This window comes from Pristiophorus japonicus, chromosome 16 (assembly GCF_044704955.1).
Source record: "Pristiophorus japonicus isolate sPriJap1 chromosome 16, sPriJap1.hap1, whole genome shotgun sequence".
In the NCBI taxonomy this organism is placed as follows: domain Eukaryota; kingdom Metazoa; phylum Chordata; class Chondrichthyes; family Pristiophoridae; genus Pristiophorus; species Pristiophorus japonicus.
The window spans coordinates 64,776,392-64,793,063 of NC_091992.1; positions in this window are offsets into that span (position 1 = coordinate 64,776,392).

Genomic DNA, 16,672 nt, shown 5'->3' on the forward strand with positions numbered 1-16,672 from the left:
TTTGCATAGTCTTTCTTTGATTGTGCGGTTTAAACACTCCACAGGCTGCGGGTTGTGGGCGACATGCCATTTCCCTTTGATGCCGAGCACCTTAAGGGTCTCCTGCATCACCTGCCCGGTGAAGTGACTCCCTTGGTCGGACTTCATGTATTGTGGTAGTCCCCATCGGGAGAATACTTCTCTGACCAAGATCCTGGCTGTTCCCAGGACAGTGGCTGTTTGGCATGGGAAGGCTTCCACCCATTTGGTGAATACATCCAATAATACTAGGCAGTTCTTGTAACCTCCCTGGGCAGTGGGTGGGGACCCAATGTAATCGATCTGGATCAACTGCCAGGGTCCCTCTACCCTTCTGATATGTCCCATAGACACCTTTCTTTTCTGGGGGTCGGAGTTGTTGGCCGCGCACCAGACAGCTAGCACAGAACTCGCGGATGTCTTCCCTGAGTCCTGGCCACCACCCTGCCTGTTCCACTCGTTGCCAAGTGGTCTCAGGTCCGGGGTGTCCTGCTCCTGAACCCTCGTGGGCCAGCTGGAGGAATTCTCTCCGGTGTTGTTGCGATACTACCCATTGCTCCCCCCTGAACAGCATGCCTTCTTTAATGGCAATTGCTGCGGTGCCGTACGGGCCGTCTACCCTTTCCCCTTTAGCTAGCATGTTCAGGACAGTCTTGAGGATGGGGTCTTGGGTCTGAGCTGTTTTTAGGTCCGGGGGCAAAGCTATCCTGCCTTCCCTGCCGACCCCATCCTGCCCCTGACTGCTGCGATGGGTCCTGGGTTGTACGGATCCCAGAGCTTGCCCGTGCGGGCCCCTTGCTTGGCCAACATGACAGCCTGCTGGTTTCCCTCGCTACGGGGTTCTGTGGTGGAATGTGCATTCACCTTATGTATGTAGATATTCCCTTCCTGCCCTACAGCTTTCATGATCTTTTCCAGTAGGGGTTTAATTGCCCTGGGTCTCCCGTCTGCAGATGTGTATCCACGGCGGGACCAAATAGCCAGGTACTCCGTACACGAATTGCATGTGAACATCCTGTCCGAGCAAATCGTGTATGGGGTAGGGAATTCTTCGAGGTGTGTGACTACGTACACCACCGCAGACAGTTCAGCGTGCTGGGCGCTCATAGTACTAGGGAGTTTAATCACTAGGGCAATGCATGCCTCGGGGTCATAAACTCCGCAGCCTGTGAGTCGTTCACCCGCAGATATTGTGCTTGAACCGTTCACATAGATCTCTCGGCCTGTGGGGTGTGTAGAATTTACCAATATTTCGCAAAGGTTCCTGGTACCTTTCCCCTGCAGAGGAGAAGAATCCCTTTCTGAGCTTTTAAAATGAGTTTAAAGGGGCAGACGAAGCCTGCGGGGGATAAAAGGAGATGCATTCATGGAGACCCTCCCCCCGCCCCCCACACCCCCCAAGTGTTTGGACTCATAGGAAAGGGAATTCAAAAATGGACCTAAATTACAGAAGCCTGAGATCCCCTAAACATCTATGGGAAGGAGCATATCAACTTTAAGATTCTACAACATTTTGGCTGTGAAAAAGAGTTACCGAATACAGGAGGTGGGGCCAACCTCTGAAGCAAATCCGTGTATTAAGGATCCCAGGCTACTCACCCCCTAAGAGATAATCGAATTACCCAATCAAGCACAATGGAAATCATGGTCAGGAAACTGGACAATCCTAAAACAATGCAAAACCAGTGATAGCACATTCTCACACCCGAATCGAGTTACTGCTGACAAAGGAGACATTTGAAAATCAATGGACAGAACAGTTTAAACAGAGCCCAAGAGATTTGATGGGAGATAATGAAGCCTTTTTTTTGGAATATATCTATCCCCCAGTTTTACAAGGAAAAACTAACAGAACACAGACTAGAACTCGCACAGACTCGAACAAGGACACAGACAGGAACATAGACACAGACACAAGCAGCCTGCTTCCTCTACAGTGAAGAAATGGAATAGTGAAGGAAACTACCAGAACTCATCAAGAACTGACCGAGCACGAGGCCCACGAAACGGAAGGTTGTCAGCAACCAAATTGACAACCGCTCTACAATCTACTTCTGAACGACCCAACGGGGGAGAAATTACCAAAAGGGACTAACTAAAACTATTCCTAACCAAAGAAAGTGGGTACTTACCCCATACATCCAAAACGCAACTTACTGCATCAACGGATGCACCCCAACTGAAGACTACGCAGTCTGAAGTCCTTTCCTCCGTCTGGGGTACAGCTCGCCTAGAAGGCCAAGTGCGGCGAACCCCGAAACCGCGATTCACCCGCAATTGTCTAAAGGGATTGGTGAGCATAGCCCCTGAACCCTCAGAGCTATAACTTGGTTAGTTAGGGGAATTGGGAGGGGGGAGCCTGGGATAACTTGTGTAAATGTATCTGCATTCTCCTCTTTACCCCATTTAGAGTTTAAGCTGTATTCTTTTCCCCACAGGCTGTAATTTGACAATTTATTCAATGGGTTGTACCCCTCAGTGTGTATTGGTCTGTGTGTGTTATTAAAGGTGTGCCTCTTACTTCTTTTTAAACACAATAAAGCCATACCTGCTTCCTACCTTGAAACCGATTATCTGTCCAAGTCTGTCACAGTCCCTTCATAATTTCAGTGTCTCGAACCAAGGGTGTGGGAGCGATTCGGAACCGCTCATATAAGGTCAGAAGGGAAAGCTGACCCCCTGCAAACCACCCCTTACAGGTGTAACCCAGCCCGAAAGCCTATGTTAATTTCCTATGCCCCTTCTACGGAACACCGGTGGGCAGTTCCTGGATAGATCATGTAGACCCTTTACCCTAAGGTCCATTTGGGAGAGGAGCAGGGTCCAGCGAGCAATGTGGGCACTGCTCACTGTCCCGTCCTTGATTCTCCCATCCAGGAGCATTTGGGTGGGCGTATGGTGGGAAGGAGTGTGATAGGGGACCCCCCTGTGAAGATCAGTGATCTTTTCACAGCCCAGTGAGTGGTTAGGAGGTACCGCTCACAGTTGGAGTATCCCTTCTCCACATCCATGAGTATCCTGGAGGAGTAGACCACTGGTCTCAGCCGGCCGTGCCGCTCTTGGAGCAGTACTGCGCTCAGGCTGTCCCCGCTGGCTGCTACCTCCAGGAGGAACTCTTTACCCCCATCTATGGCCCTTAGAGCTGGCGTGGTCTGCAGGTCTTTCTTGAGTTGGATAAATGCTGCCTCGCAACCTTTGTCCCATTCTCACTCCACTCCCTTGTGTAGGAGTCGGAGCAGAGGGGCTGCTGGCTGCATAATCCTCAATGAAATCTCTGCAGTATCCGGTCAGCCCTAGAAAAGATCTTACTCCTGTTACTGTGTTGGGGGCAGGTAACTTCTGCACTGCTTCCCTTCTAGCTTTGTCAATGGCCCTTTCCCCAGCGTGAACAGTCAGTCCCAGGAATTTTACTTCCTTCAGGCCCATCTGTGCCTTCTTGGGGTTTACTTTAAATCCCTCTTCTTTCAGCAGCTCCAGCAGTTCAGCCAGCAGTAGGCCATGCTCCTCCCCCTCATCGGTGAACAGGAGCAGATCATCCACATACTGTACAAGCTGCTGGGGTCTGCTCAAACTCTTTAAACAGTTGGCCATACACTGATGGAAAATACTGGGGCTGTTGTGGAAGCCCTGAGGGAGACAGTTCCAAGTGTATTGCTGTCCTTTAAAGGTAAAGCAAACTTGTACTGATCTTCCCTTCTTAAAGGTATGGACCAGAACCTGTTGGAAATATCCAGCACCGTGAAGGTGGTCGCGGAGGCTGGGATACTTCCAATGAGGTCGGCGACGGTGGCAACGGTGGGTGCACAGGTGGGGATGTTACGGTTGAGTACTCGATAGTCCACCGTGGCTCTCCAGGAGTTGTCCGGTTTCTTAATCGACCACAAGGGAGAGTTCACATGGCTAGCTATTGGTCTCAATACCCCCTGTTTAACCAGCGAACCCAAGGCTGTTTCCATGTCTTCCTCCGCCTCCCTGGGGAAGTTGTATTGTTTCTGTGGTCGGGTCATGGGCTCCCCATCTATGCTAACCTCGACCTTGTTTATTCTCCCACAGTCGTGTTTGTGAGTGGCAAAAGCTGCAAGGTTTATCCTCACATATTCTTGGAACTCTATCGGAGTGTTACTGACCAGTGATTCAAGGTCGTAACCCTCCTTTGGTTTCATGGTGCACACCGTCCCTTTTCCCTGTTTTCCCGGAATAACCATCATCTCACTCTCCTGTCCCATACAGACTGACCCCCAAAGTCAGTGGTTTCTTAAATCCACTAGGATCCCGTGGCCTAGGATGAAGTTAGCCCCCAGGATCCCTCTCCCTTCCTGCTCCCACTTCATCAGGACACAAGTCCACTTAGTGTGGAGTGTACCTAAATGAATGGAGAGCGGAACAGAGAATGAGCCAGTCTGTTCAGTGCCTGTGAAACCCACCAAGCTGTAGGGAACCCCATTAGACAGAGGTGAGGCGGCGGGGTTAGCTGCATAGACAAGGGTGCTTGAGGCACCGGTATCCAGCAGGTAAGTCCCTTTCACCTTTCCCACCTCCATCTGGACGGTCGGTCTTCCCCACACATCATACTCGAGGGCACACAGGTGGACAGGCTGTGCCTGTCCTAGTCAGGGTTTTGGTTGGGAGGGGGCAGATGTGATCTCGGTGCCATTGGCGGTGGCTCCCTTCCCAGGGCCATCTAACATTGTTCAGAGTGCGGTTAGAAAGGTACCAAACGAGTGGGGAGGGACTGGCTTATCTATCTCGGCCTTTTTGGCCGGGGCTGGAAAACTCTTTCCTGCGTTACTCTTCCAAGGATTTTTACAATCCCTTCTCCAGTGCCCACTCTTTCCGCACCCAAAGCAGGTACGTTTTGTATCGGAGGGGTTGTCCCCCTCGTGGCGCCATTCCCTCTTGTCTTGGTTAGGTCGGATTTCGTGGACCCTTCCCTTTTGTGGGTGCTCTTCTGTCCCTCTGCCGTTTCTATAAGCTAGGGTCAGTTGCCTAAGCACTCCCTGTTCTGTGGTTTGGGGGTCTCTCGGGTCGAACGAGGCCTCAGCCTTTGTTCTTATTTGGAATAAACTATTAGCTACTAGGCTTCAGAGCCAGTGTGCTAACTCGTCCGGGTTTAAGTTATCCCTGTCTATGTCCCCACTACAGGCGCTTTGGTACACCGACACAGTCGGTCTGAGAAAGCCTGTGGGGTTTCCCCTGTGAGCTGCACCGTTTTCTCTACTCTAATGAAGGGACTACCGTCATTGCAGCCCATAGCTTCTAAAATGTCTTTCTGGACAGCAGCAAGTGTTTTCCGTCCCCTTTTGCCCTCAGTAAAGAGGGACTGGTACAGCTTGCTGTCCAGGGATAGGAGAAGCATCTTTGCCATTTCTGCATCATCGCACCCATTAATATCCCCTGTCTGAACCGAGGGATCTTCCTTTGGAGTTAGCTTTCCCAGGTGGCTTATCATAGCCCTAAGCTGGTGGGGAGTGTGGGGGACCACAAACTGACTTTCCAGGGGCCCTGGACCCCCGGCAAGGGTGGGCGAGCCAAATCTCTGTTGCCGGACCGAACACATTGGCCCTGGTTCTGGCTCTCCCTGTTATGGCTCGCCTCCCTCTCCTCCCTGCGGCCAAGTCGAGCTGAAACTCGGTGCCACAGGTGGTGGTGGTGGTTCACTATTCCTGTCCGCCCCGCAACTGATTTGCCCCTCCTGCTGCTGAACCGGTGTAGTCACCGGTGCCACAGGTAGTGGCCAGATAGTTTCCTCCTTCTCTTCCAGGTTTACCTGGGGCATACCCGGGCTTATTAGGCATACCATGCCTTTTGCCTTGGACAGAGCAAGGTTTAAACTTTGAATTTGTTGCTGGCAGGGACCGTGGTCTCCCGATTCAAACCCATTGGCGCTAGCTACTTTATACACTGCTTGCACATCTTTTAATCTTTCCTGGAGCTCTTTTACTTGTAGGGTGAGGCGAGTGATTTCCTCCCTCAGTGACTTTTCATTACTTTTGGCCTCGGTAACCTGACATTAAAAATAGTCCTGACTGTTTTTAAACCTTTCCATTACCTGGGTCCTTTCTTGTTTTAGTTTACGGAGTTCTCCCAATAATCTTTCTTCTGACATAACCCTTTCCTGGTAGTTCTCTGCGCATTCCCATAACTCTGCCTGTAGTGTCTCATTGGTTTTATCTAGGAGTTGGACCTGTCGCTGTAGGCAGACCAATCAAATTGCCTTCTCTACTGCTTCCTTGTGATCTTTGCTTGCTGTCCACTGGGCTGCAGCGTCAGCTGGACACTCAGCGCGCAATAGACCAAGCACCCATTCTTTAGTGACATTGACCTTCTTATACACATAGGAGGAAATTCTCTCTTCCATCTTGGTTCTTTTCCCCAAACCAGCACTCTCCACATCGTACCCCGTGTACCAGAGTCCTGCCGCGGTCGCCATTTTGTAAAGGGGTGGTCTCTATGAGGGGTTCAGGTTCCCTTCTGACCAACTTGAGTTCGAATCACTCCCACTCCCTTGGTTTCTGGACTCTGGATTTATTTGGGGGGTGTGACAAAGTGCAAAGGACACTGGTTTGGTGCAATAGAACTTTGATTTTATTACAGGCAAGAAATTACAAACTTATAATTACTCTAATAAGGAACAATACAAGAAAAATACAATGTCAAACTTATAATCACGCTAATAAAGAACCATACATTACACATTCAAAGGGGGTTACAGTAAAATTACACCTCTCACCTTTCAATACCTAATTCTAGCTAGGTTAGACTCTAGGGCAGACAGGGATTATGCTTGCCAATTGTTTCTGGTCAGTTAGCGGTAGTTCGTGATTTCGGGGTTCATTGAAATCTGTAGGTTCTGCTTGCCATACCCCGAACGTCGCAGAAGACTTCTTGCTGTGCAATCTTCAGTTGGGTTGAGTCCGCTGATGCGGTAAGGCGCATTTTGGATCTATGGGGTAAGTACCCGGTTTTCTTCGTTAGAAATAGGTTCAACATCTCTTTAGGTAATGTTTTCACCAGTTGGTAGTCAGGACTTAGATTGTAGAGTGGAAACTTTTTGATTCTTCGGTTTCTTCCAGTTGGAGTTTTGTTTCGAGTTTGGTTGATCGCGGTGGTTTTTCATTGGGACCACGTTGACTGTGGTCGGATGCTGCCGCAATGGTGATGTTCTTCCTTCCTTCAGGACTTCAGGACTTCGAGGCTGGAGAAGTTAGTTTACAACTGTCACGTTGGTTTCTCTCCCCGTCTTGATGACACCAGCGTGGTCTTGGTTGTATGGCAAAGTATGTCATACCCTCTGTTGAAACAGGGGGCCAGTTATACGGTTTGAGTGGTTCTAATCTTTGCACCGATGAGCTGCTGATGCAAGGCTCGAGCAATCGTTAAAGGAGCTCAATGGCCCGCCCTCCTCCGCCGGCGTACTCCAGCCTCAGGCACATGCACGGTTTCCTCATCCTCATCATCATCGTCCTCCTCCTCTTCCTCCTGCTCGTCATCTGCATCTTCCTCATCATCATCATCAGCCACTCCCACCTCAGGTGAATCTTCTAACACCAACTGCTGCTGCCTCATGATGGCTAAGTTATGCAGCGTGCAGCACACAACAGTGATGAAGGGGGGTGCAAAATTCACAAGAACCCCCGCCCAGTGTTTGGGCTCATTTGAAAGGAATTTTAATTTGGGATTATCTACCAAAAAGTTTGGAACCCTAAAGTGCTTATGGAAGAAACTACGAACTTTAATAGGATGTTGAACTTTTACAAGACCAATTCAAGGCTGTGGGCGGGCCTAAAAGGACTAACAGGAGACAACCTGATTAAGTGAGACTACCTGGGTGTGAGGACTAAAGTAACCTGTCTGGAGAAATGGGTATTCGAGAATCCTTCTCCACAAGAGACATTAACATTAAAAATGATCCAGAGATAGCTACCCATCAACTTGAAACTGGAAGACCATTTCAGTCTCAGAGAGAGTCAGAGAGAGAGAGAGTAAGAGAGAGAGAGTTAGAGAGAGAGTTAGAGAGAGAGAGACTCAGTCAGAGAGTCAGTCAGAGAGCGAGAGAGAGCGAGTCAGAGAGACAGAGAGAGAAAGAGAGAGTCAGAGAGAGTCAGAGAGAGAGTCAGAGAGTCAGACAGTGAGTCAGAGAGAGAAAAAGAGAGAGTCAAAGAGAGAGTTCGAGAGAGAGAGTCAGAGAGAGAGTCAGAGAGAAAGAGGGCGAGTCAGAGAGACAGAGGGAGAGCCAGAGACAGAGAGAGAGTCAGAGAGACAGAGAGTCAGAGAGAGAGTTAGAGAGAGAGAGAGAGTTAGAGAGAGCGAGAAAGAGAGAGAGAGTTACAGAGAAAGAGACAGAGAGTCAGACAGTGAGAGAGAGAGTCAGAGAGAGAGTCAGAGAGGGAGAGACAGAGAGAGACACAGAGAGTCAGAGAGACAGAGAGAGAGTCAGAGAGAGAGAGAGAGAGTCAGAGACAGAGAGAGAGTCAAAGAGAGAGAGTCAGTCAGAGAGTCAGTCAGAGAGAGACAGAGAGAGAGTCAGAGAGAGAGTCAAAGACAGAGAGTTAGAGAGAGAGAGTTAGAGAGAGAGAGAGAGAGAGAGTTAGAGAGAGAGAGAGACAGTCAGAGAGAGAGAGAGAGCAAGACAGAGAGAGCAAGTCAGAGAGAGAGAGAGAGACAGAGTCAGAGAGAGTCAGAGAGAGAGAGAGTCAGAGTTAGACAGAGAGAGAGAGAGGGAGTTAGTGTTGTGTATCTGTAAAACATGCACTCCCATGTTCCGCCACCAGGGAGCTCATCCCCTGAAGTCCCAAGGGATCCCAGCAACCCTTGGGAGCATTGTATATAAGCCGGCCCTTAAGGCCTGTTCCTCACTCTGGAGTGTCCAATTAAAGATTGAGGTTACTGTTACTTTAACCTCCCTGTGTGCAGCCTCATCTGTGTCAGGAACACAATAACTGGCGACGAGAATTCGAATCCAACGCAAAGATGCAGCAAACTGTGGGCATCCTGGAGAAGTTCTCGGAGGGTGAGGACTGGGAAGCCTATGTCGAACGGCTAGACCAGTACTTTGTAGCCAAAGAGCTGGACGGAGAAGGAAGCGCTGCAAAAGGGAGAGCGGTCCTCCTCACGGTCTGCGGGGCACTGACCTACAGCCTCATGAAGAATCTTCTGGCTCCAGTGAAACCCACAGATAAGTCGTATGAGGAGCTGTGTACACTGGTTCGGGAGCATCTTAACCCGAGGGAGAGCGTGCTGATGGCGAGGTATCGGTTCTACACGAGCCAACGATCTGAAGGTCAGGGAGTGGCGAGCTACGTCGCCGAGCTAAGGCGATTTGCAGGACAATGTGAGTTTGATGGCTACCTGGAGCAAATGCTCAGAGACTTTTTTGTTCTGGACATTGGCCACAAGACCATCCTATGAAAACCTTTCAATGTAGAGACATCAACCCTCAGTAAGGCCATTGCGATAGCACAGGCGTTTATGTCCACCAGTGATAACAGCAAACAAATCTCTCAGCACACAAATGCTAGCAATGTTCATAAATTAACTGGAACTGTGTTTGCGAGCAGAAATGTACAGGGCAGAACCCATGAGTCTGCAACTGCCAGCAGGCCTCAGGTGACCCAGATGACTCAGAGTCCGCAACAAAGGATGAATGCAAGGCAATTCACACCTTGTTGGCGTTGTGGAGGCTTCCATTCAGCCTATTCATGCCGCTTCAAAGGGTATGTTTGTGAGAGCTGTGGAACAATGGAGCACTTCCAACGAGCTTGCAAACAAGCTGCAAGCTCTGCAAAACCTGCTAACCACCACGTGGCAGAGGAAGATCGGTCCATGGTGGATCAAAGCAATTTCGAGCCTCAGAGAGAAGAGGCAGATGCTGAAGTACACGGGGTGCACACATTTTTTATGAAATGTCCACCTATAATGCTAAATGTAAAATTGAATGGCTTACCCATAGCCATGGAACTGGACACTGGCACTAGCCAATCCATCAAGAGTAAAAAGATGTTTGAGAGACTGTGGTGCAACAAGGCACTCAGACCAGCCCTGAGCCCCATCCACACGAAACTGAGAACGTACACCAAAGAGCTTATCACTGTCCTGGGCAGTGCCATGGTCAAGGTCACCTGCGAGGGCATGGTGCATGAACTGCCATTCTGGATTGTCCCGGGCGATGGCCCCAAACTGCTTGGAAGGGGCTTGCTGGGCAAAATCCGCTGGAACTGGGATGACATCCGAGCGCTATCACATGTCGATGAGGCCTCATGTACCCAGGTTCTGAACAAATTTTCTTCCCTTTTTGAGCCAGGCATTGGAAACTTTTCCGGGGCGAAGGTGTGGATCCACTTGGTCCCAGAGGCATGACCCATTCACCACAAGGCGCAAGCGGTACCTCACATGATGAGGGAGAGAGTGGAAATCGAGCTGGACAGGCTGCAACGCGAGGGCATCATCTCCCCAGTGGAATTCAGCAAGTGGGGCAGCTCGATTGTTCCAGTACTCAAAAGTGATGGCATGGTCAGGATTTGTGGCAATTATAAAGTAACTATTAATCGTTTCTCGCTACAGGACTGTAGGGGAGGACGCAAACCCTCTCATTTTACCCAGAAGGAAAAGGGGTGTGGGATCAGTCTGGGCTGTGAATTGAAACCGATGGAAGGAAAACTTTGGGACACAAATGAATAAAAGGGGGTGCATTCATGGAGACCCCCCCCCCCCAATGTTTGGACTGATAGGAAAGGGAATTTAATTTGGAACTATCTACCAGAAAGTTTGAAATCCTAAAGTGCACATGGAAGAAACTACGAACTTTAATTGAATTTGGGATTTTTTAAAAGGTGTATGTTGGGTCTGCAAGAAAAGGGGTGGAGTCAATATCAAAAGGGCCAGTTTGGACATTGGAACTAATCAAATTGTCTGGGAACTGTATACCCTCGAAACTTGCCCCTTGAAAACATTAGCATTTAAACAATGCCACATACATATTCCAACACCTTTTTCATCAGGCATAGAAATATCTGGCTCAGGCCAGACTAGCACAATGGCTACAGGAGGCCAATGCAATCAACACCCACTCAAACCTTGAGTAGGTTAACATCAGTGGGAAAAAAAAACCCTCAATCTAAAACTGCTGCATTTTTCAAAATCAAAAGTCCACCAATGAGAAGAATCGACTTCAGCAGGAGAGGCGGACTGGATAATCTGGCTATAAAAAAAGGGTTTCTGACGTAGTGAAGAAAGAAGTGATGATTTTCCCTGCCCTCGTGATTCAACAACCACAACCAGCAAGCCTCTCGACACTGAAGGAAAACCAGTGTCTGAAGACACCGAAGATAGAAGAAACAAACCACCAGACTGCGGGAGATACAGTAGTGAGTATAACCTCTGGTCCCCAGAACTCCCAACTCAGTTAGGCCAGGAAAGGTGGGAGGTTGGGCATTGTACTGCTAAACTGGTGCAAAGATTTTCGTTGGGTCCGTTTTAGTGGGATTTAGGGGGATTGTTTTGTTGGTGTATTGCTGTTTGTTGAGTTACACCTTGTCAAATAAATTGGAAGCCTAAAGTTCCTCTTGGAGTCACGTTGTCTCAATTCTATTGTATTACATCTCCTGATCGTGAGTCTTATGTCAGAACCATGTAAGGGAAGCTAGGAGCGCCTCAAAAACGCTCAACTGTGTGTCACAGGCTAGGGAAGAAGGGGTTAGGAGTGTTTGACACTCACAGGTGCCTCACAGGCTAGGCATAAGCTGTGGGGACGCACGAGTCTCAAAACCCCCTTCATAAGCTGTGGACACAGTCTCTCCAGGGGTGCTCTTGCAGCACTCAGGGTACCTCACAGGCCAGGCATAAGCTGTGAGGGCAGAAGCCCAGAGAGAGACACCCAAGGCACAACAGCCCTGTGAAAACCGCTTACAGGACCAATACCCGCTACCTAAGGCAGACGACTTATTTGCGACGCTGGAAGGAGGCAAGACATTCACCAATCTCGACCTAACTTCGGCCTACATGACGCAGAAGCTGGAGGAGCCTTCGAAGGGCCTCACCTGCATCAACATGCACAAGGGACTGTTCATCTACAACAGATGCCCGTTTGGAATTTGGTCGGCTGCAGTGATCTTCCAGAGAAACATGGAGAGCCTACTCAAGTCGGTACACGGTGGTCTTTCAGGACGACATTTTGGTCACGGATCGGGACATCGCTGAGCACCTACAAAACCTGGAGGAGGTCCTCCAGCGATTGGATCGTGTAGGGCTGTAGCTGAAGAGGTCTAAATGTGTCTTCATGGCAACAGAAGTGGAGTTTTTGGGGAGAAAGATTGCAGCGGACTGCATTCGGCCCACAGACGCCAAGACAGAGGCTATCAGGAAGACACCCAGGCCACAGAACATCACGGAGCTGCGGTCATTCCTGGGACTCCTCAACGATTTTGGTAACTTCCTACCGGGGTTAGGCACCCTTTTAGAGCGCCTACATGTGTTATTGCGCAAAGGTGAGAACTGGGTACGGGGAAAAAAACAAGTAATTGCTTTTGAGAAAGCCAGAAACATTTTATGCTCCAACAAGCTGCTTGTATTGTATAACTCGTGTAAAAGACTTGTGCTAGCATGTGATGCGTCGTCGTACGGAGTCGGGTGTGTATTACAACTAACGTTGCGGGGAAGTTGCAACCTGTTGCCTATGCTTCCAGGAGCTTGTCTAAGGCTGAGAGGGCCTACAGCATGATTGAGAAAGAGGCATTAGCATGTGTGTTCGGGGTAAAGAAAATGCATCAGTACCTGTTTGGCCTCAAATTTGAGCTGGAAACCGATCACAAGCCCCTCACATCCCTGTTCGCTGAAAACAAGGGGATAAATACTAATGCCTCAGCCCGCATACAAAGGTGGGCACTCGCGCTATCAGCGTATAACTATACCATCCACCACAGGCCAGGCACCGAGAACTGTGCGGATGCTCTCAGTCGGCTACCATTGCCCACCACGGGGGTGGAAATGGCGCAGCCTGCAAACTTGTTGATGGTGGCGCAGCCCGCAGACTTGTTGATGGTCATGGAAGCATTTGAAAATGATAAATCACCTGTCACAGCCCGCCAGATTAGGACTTGGACCAGCCAAGATCCTCTGCTGTCCCTTGTAAAAAAACTGTGTACTGCATGGGAGCTGGGCCAGCATCCCCATTGAAATGCAAGAATGAATCAAGCCGTTTCAGCGGCGAAAGGATGAGCAGACTGCCTATTGTGGGGTAACTGCGTAGTGCTACAAAAAAACGGCAAGGAGACGTTCATCTCGGATCTCCACAGCACACACTCGGGTATAGTAATGATGAAAGCGATAGCCAGATCCCACGTGTGGTGGCCCGGTATCGACTCTGACTTAGAGTCCTGTGTACGGAAATGCAGCGTATGTGCTCAGTTGAGCAACGCACCCAGAGAGGCACCACTAAGTTTGTGGTCCTGGCCCTCCAGACCATGGTCGAGGATCCATGTCGACTATGCGGGCCCGTTTCTCGGTAAACTGTTCCTGGTGGTGGTGGATGCTTTTTCAAAATGGATTGAATGTGAAATAATGTCGGGAAGCACCGCCATCGCCACCATTGAAAGCCTGAGGGCCATGTTTGCCACCCACGGCCTGCCTGACATACTGGTCAGTGACAACGGGCCATGTTTCATCAGTGCCGAATTTAAAGAATTCATGACCCGCAGTGGGATCAAACATGTCACCTCGGCCCCATTTAAACCAGCCTCCAATGGGCAGGCAGAGCGGGCAGTACAAACCATCAAACAGAGCCTTAAACGAGTCACAGAAGGCTCACTCCAAACCCGCCTGTCCCGAGTACTGCTCAGCTACCGCACGAGACCCCACTTGCTCACAGGGATGCCCCCGGCTGAGCTACTCATTAAAAGGACACTTAAAACCAGACTCTCGCTGGTTCACCCCAACCTGCATGATCAGGTAGAGAGCAGGCGGCAGCAACAAAATGTAAACGATGGTCGCGCCACTGTGTCACGGGAAATTGATCTGAATGACACTGTGTATGTGTTAAACTATGGACATGGTCCCAAGTGGATCACGGGCACAGTGATAGCTAAAGAAGGGAGTAGGGTGTTTGTAGTCAAACTAGACAATGGACAAATTTGCAGAAAGCACCTGGACCAAACGAGGCTGCGGTTCACAGACTGCCCTGAACAACCCACAGCAGACACCACCTTTTTCAAGCCCACAGCAGACACCCAAAGGATCAACGACACCACGCCGGACCAGGAAATCGAACCCATCACGCCCAGCAGCCCAGCAAGGCCAGGCTGACCCAGCAGCCCTGCAGGGCCAACAACACCACCCCAGCGAGGGCACAGCCAACACACCAGAACAGACATTTGTACCGAGATGGTCTACCAGGGAAAGAAAAGGCTCCCAACCGCCTCACCTGGTAAAGAGTTTTCACTTTGACTTTGGTGGGGGAGTGATGTTGTGTATCTGTAAAGCATGCACTCCCATGTTCCGCCACCAGGGAGCGCATCCCCTGAAGTCCCAAGGGATCCCAGCATCCCTTGGGAGCACTGTATATTGACCGGCCCCTAAGGCCTGTTCCTCACTCTGGAGTGTCTTAATAAAGACTGAGGTCACTGTTACTTTAATCTCCCTGTGTGCAGTCTCATCTCTGTTTGGAACACATTAGTTCGAGAGAAAGAGAGAGACAGAGAGAGAGAGAGTCAGAGAGGGATAGCAGAGAGAGAGTCAGAGAGAGAGTTAGTCAGAGAGAGAGAGAGTCAGAAAGGAGAGAGAGAGAGAGTCAGAGAGAGAGAATGTCAGAGAGAGAGAGAATCAGAGAGTGAGAGAGATTCAGACAGAGAGAGAGTCAGAGAGAGAGAGAGTGAGAGTCAGAGAGAGAGAGAGAGAGTGAGAGAGAGTCAGAGAGAGTGAGTCAGAGAGAGAGAATTAGAGACAGAGAGAGCATCAGAGAGAGAGAGAGTGAAAGTCAGAGAGAGAGAGAGTCAGAGAGAGAGAGAGAATCAGAGAGAGACAGAGAGAGAGAGTCAGAGAGAGAGTAATATGCCCTTACTATACAGTATAAATGTATACGAGGCACATATTTGAGAGAAGGTCACTCTGTGAACAGTTACCTATATTACCAAGACCTCAAGAGAGTGAAGATGGGTGGAGCTTCCCCTTTTGTATCGGAAAGTCCAGGTTAGGAGTATCTCCCACAAGTTCACCCCCTTGTGGTCAGTGTTCTCAAGGTGTACAACTTAGGTCAGATTATACATTGTTACATTGCTGGTTGAATACATGACATCACCTCCACCCCAAAGTCTTATTGTGCTCACAGGTTAAGTCTCTCTGGTGGTTTACGCTCCCTTGTAGAGCGCCTGAGTTGGGGCTCCGGTTGTTGGGCACTGGCCTGAGTGTCTGCTGTTTGTAGTGCCTCAGGCCTGTCCGGACTGCCCACAGTGACTGGGCTCTCCTCCACTTGGTTCTGGTGTTCGGTCACCTGTGGTGGAGTGAACTCTACGTCGTGTTCTTCCTCTGCTTCTTCTATGGGGTTGCTGAACCTCCTTTTAGTTTGATCCACGTGTTTGTGGCAGATTTGTCCATTGGTAAGTTGAACTACCAGAATCATATTCCCCTCTTTGGCAATCACAGTGCCTGCAAGCCATTTGGGCCCTGCAGCATAATTAAGGACAAAAACAGGGTCATTGACATCAATACATCGCGCCCTCGCATTCCTGTCATGGTAGTCACATTGTGACTGACGCCTGCTCTCAACAATTTCTTTCATAGTAGGGTGTATAAGGGATAACCTGGTTTTGAGCGTCCTTTTCATTAGCAGCTCTGCGGGTGGAACCCCTGTGAGCGAGTGTGGTCGGGATTTATTGGCCAACAGGAGGCGTGATAAGTGGCTTTGTAGGGAACCCCCTTGGATTCTGAGCATCCCCTGTTTGATTATCTGCACTGCTCGTTCCACCTGGCCGTTTGAGGCCGGCTTGAACGGTGCCGTTCTGACATGGTTAATTCCATTGCCTGCCATGAAGTCCTGGAATTCAGTGCTTGTGAAGCACGGGCCATTGTCGCTGACCAAGACGTCCGGTAGACCATGGGCGGCGAACATTACCCGTAGACTTTCTACTGTGGCAGAGGATGTGCTTGAATTTAAAATGGCACACTCGATCCATTTGGAGTAGGAGTCTACTACAACCAAAAACATTTTTCCCATGAAAGGACCTGCGTAGTTCACATGGATGCGTAACCATGGCTTGGCGGGCCATGACCAGGGGCTAAGGGGGGCTTCCCTGGGTGCGTTGCCCAGCTGAGCATACGTGTTGCACCTGCGAACACAAAGTTCCAGGTCTGCATTTATCCCTGGCCACCAAACGTGTGACCTGGCAATTGCCTTCATCATGACAATGCCCGGGTGCTCATTGTGAAGTTCTCTGATAAACACCTCTCTGCCCATCTGGGGCATGACTACTCGGTTTCCCCACAGTAGGCAATCGGCCTGAATCGAGATTTCATCCTTGCGCCTATGAAACGCTTTAAACTCCTCAGGGCATGCCCCATACGTGGCTGCCCAGTCCCCATTCAGGACACATTTCTTAACTAAAGACAGTAGTGGGTCTTTATTTGTCCAGAAATCATCCGACGGACTACATAAGAACATAAGAACATA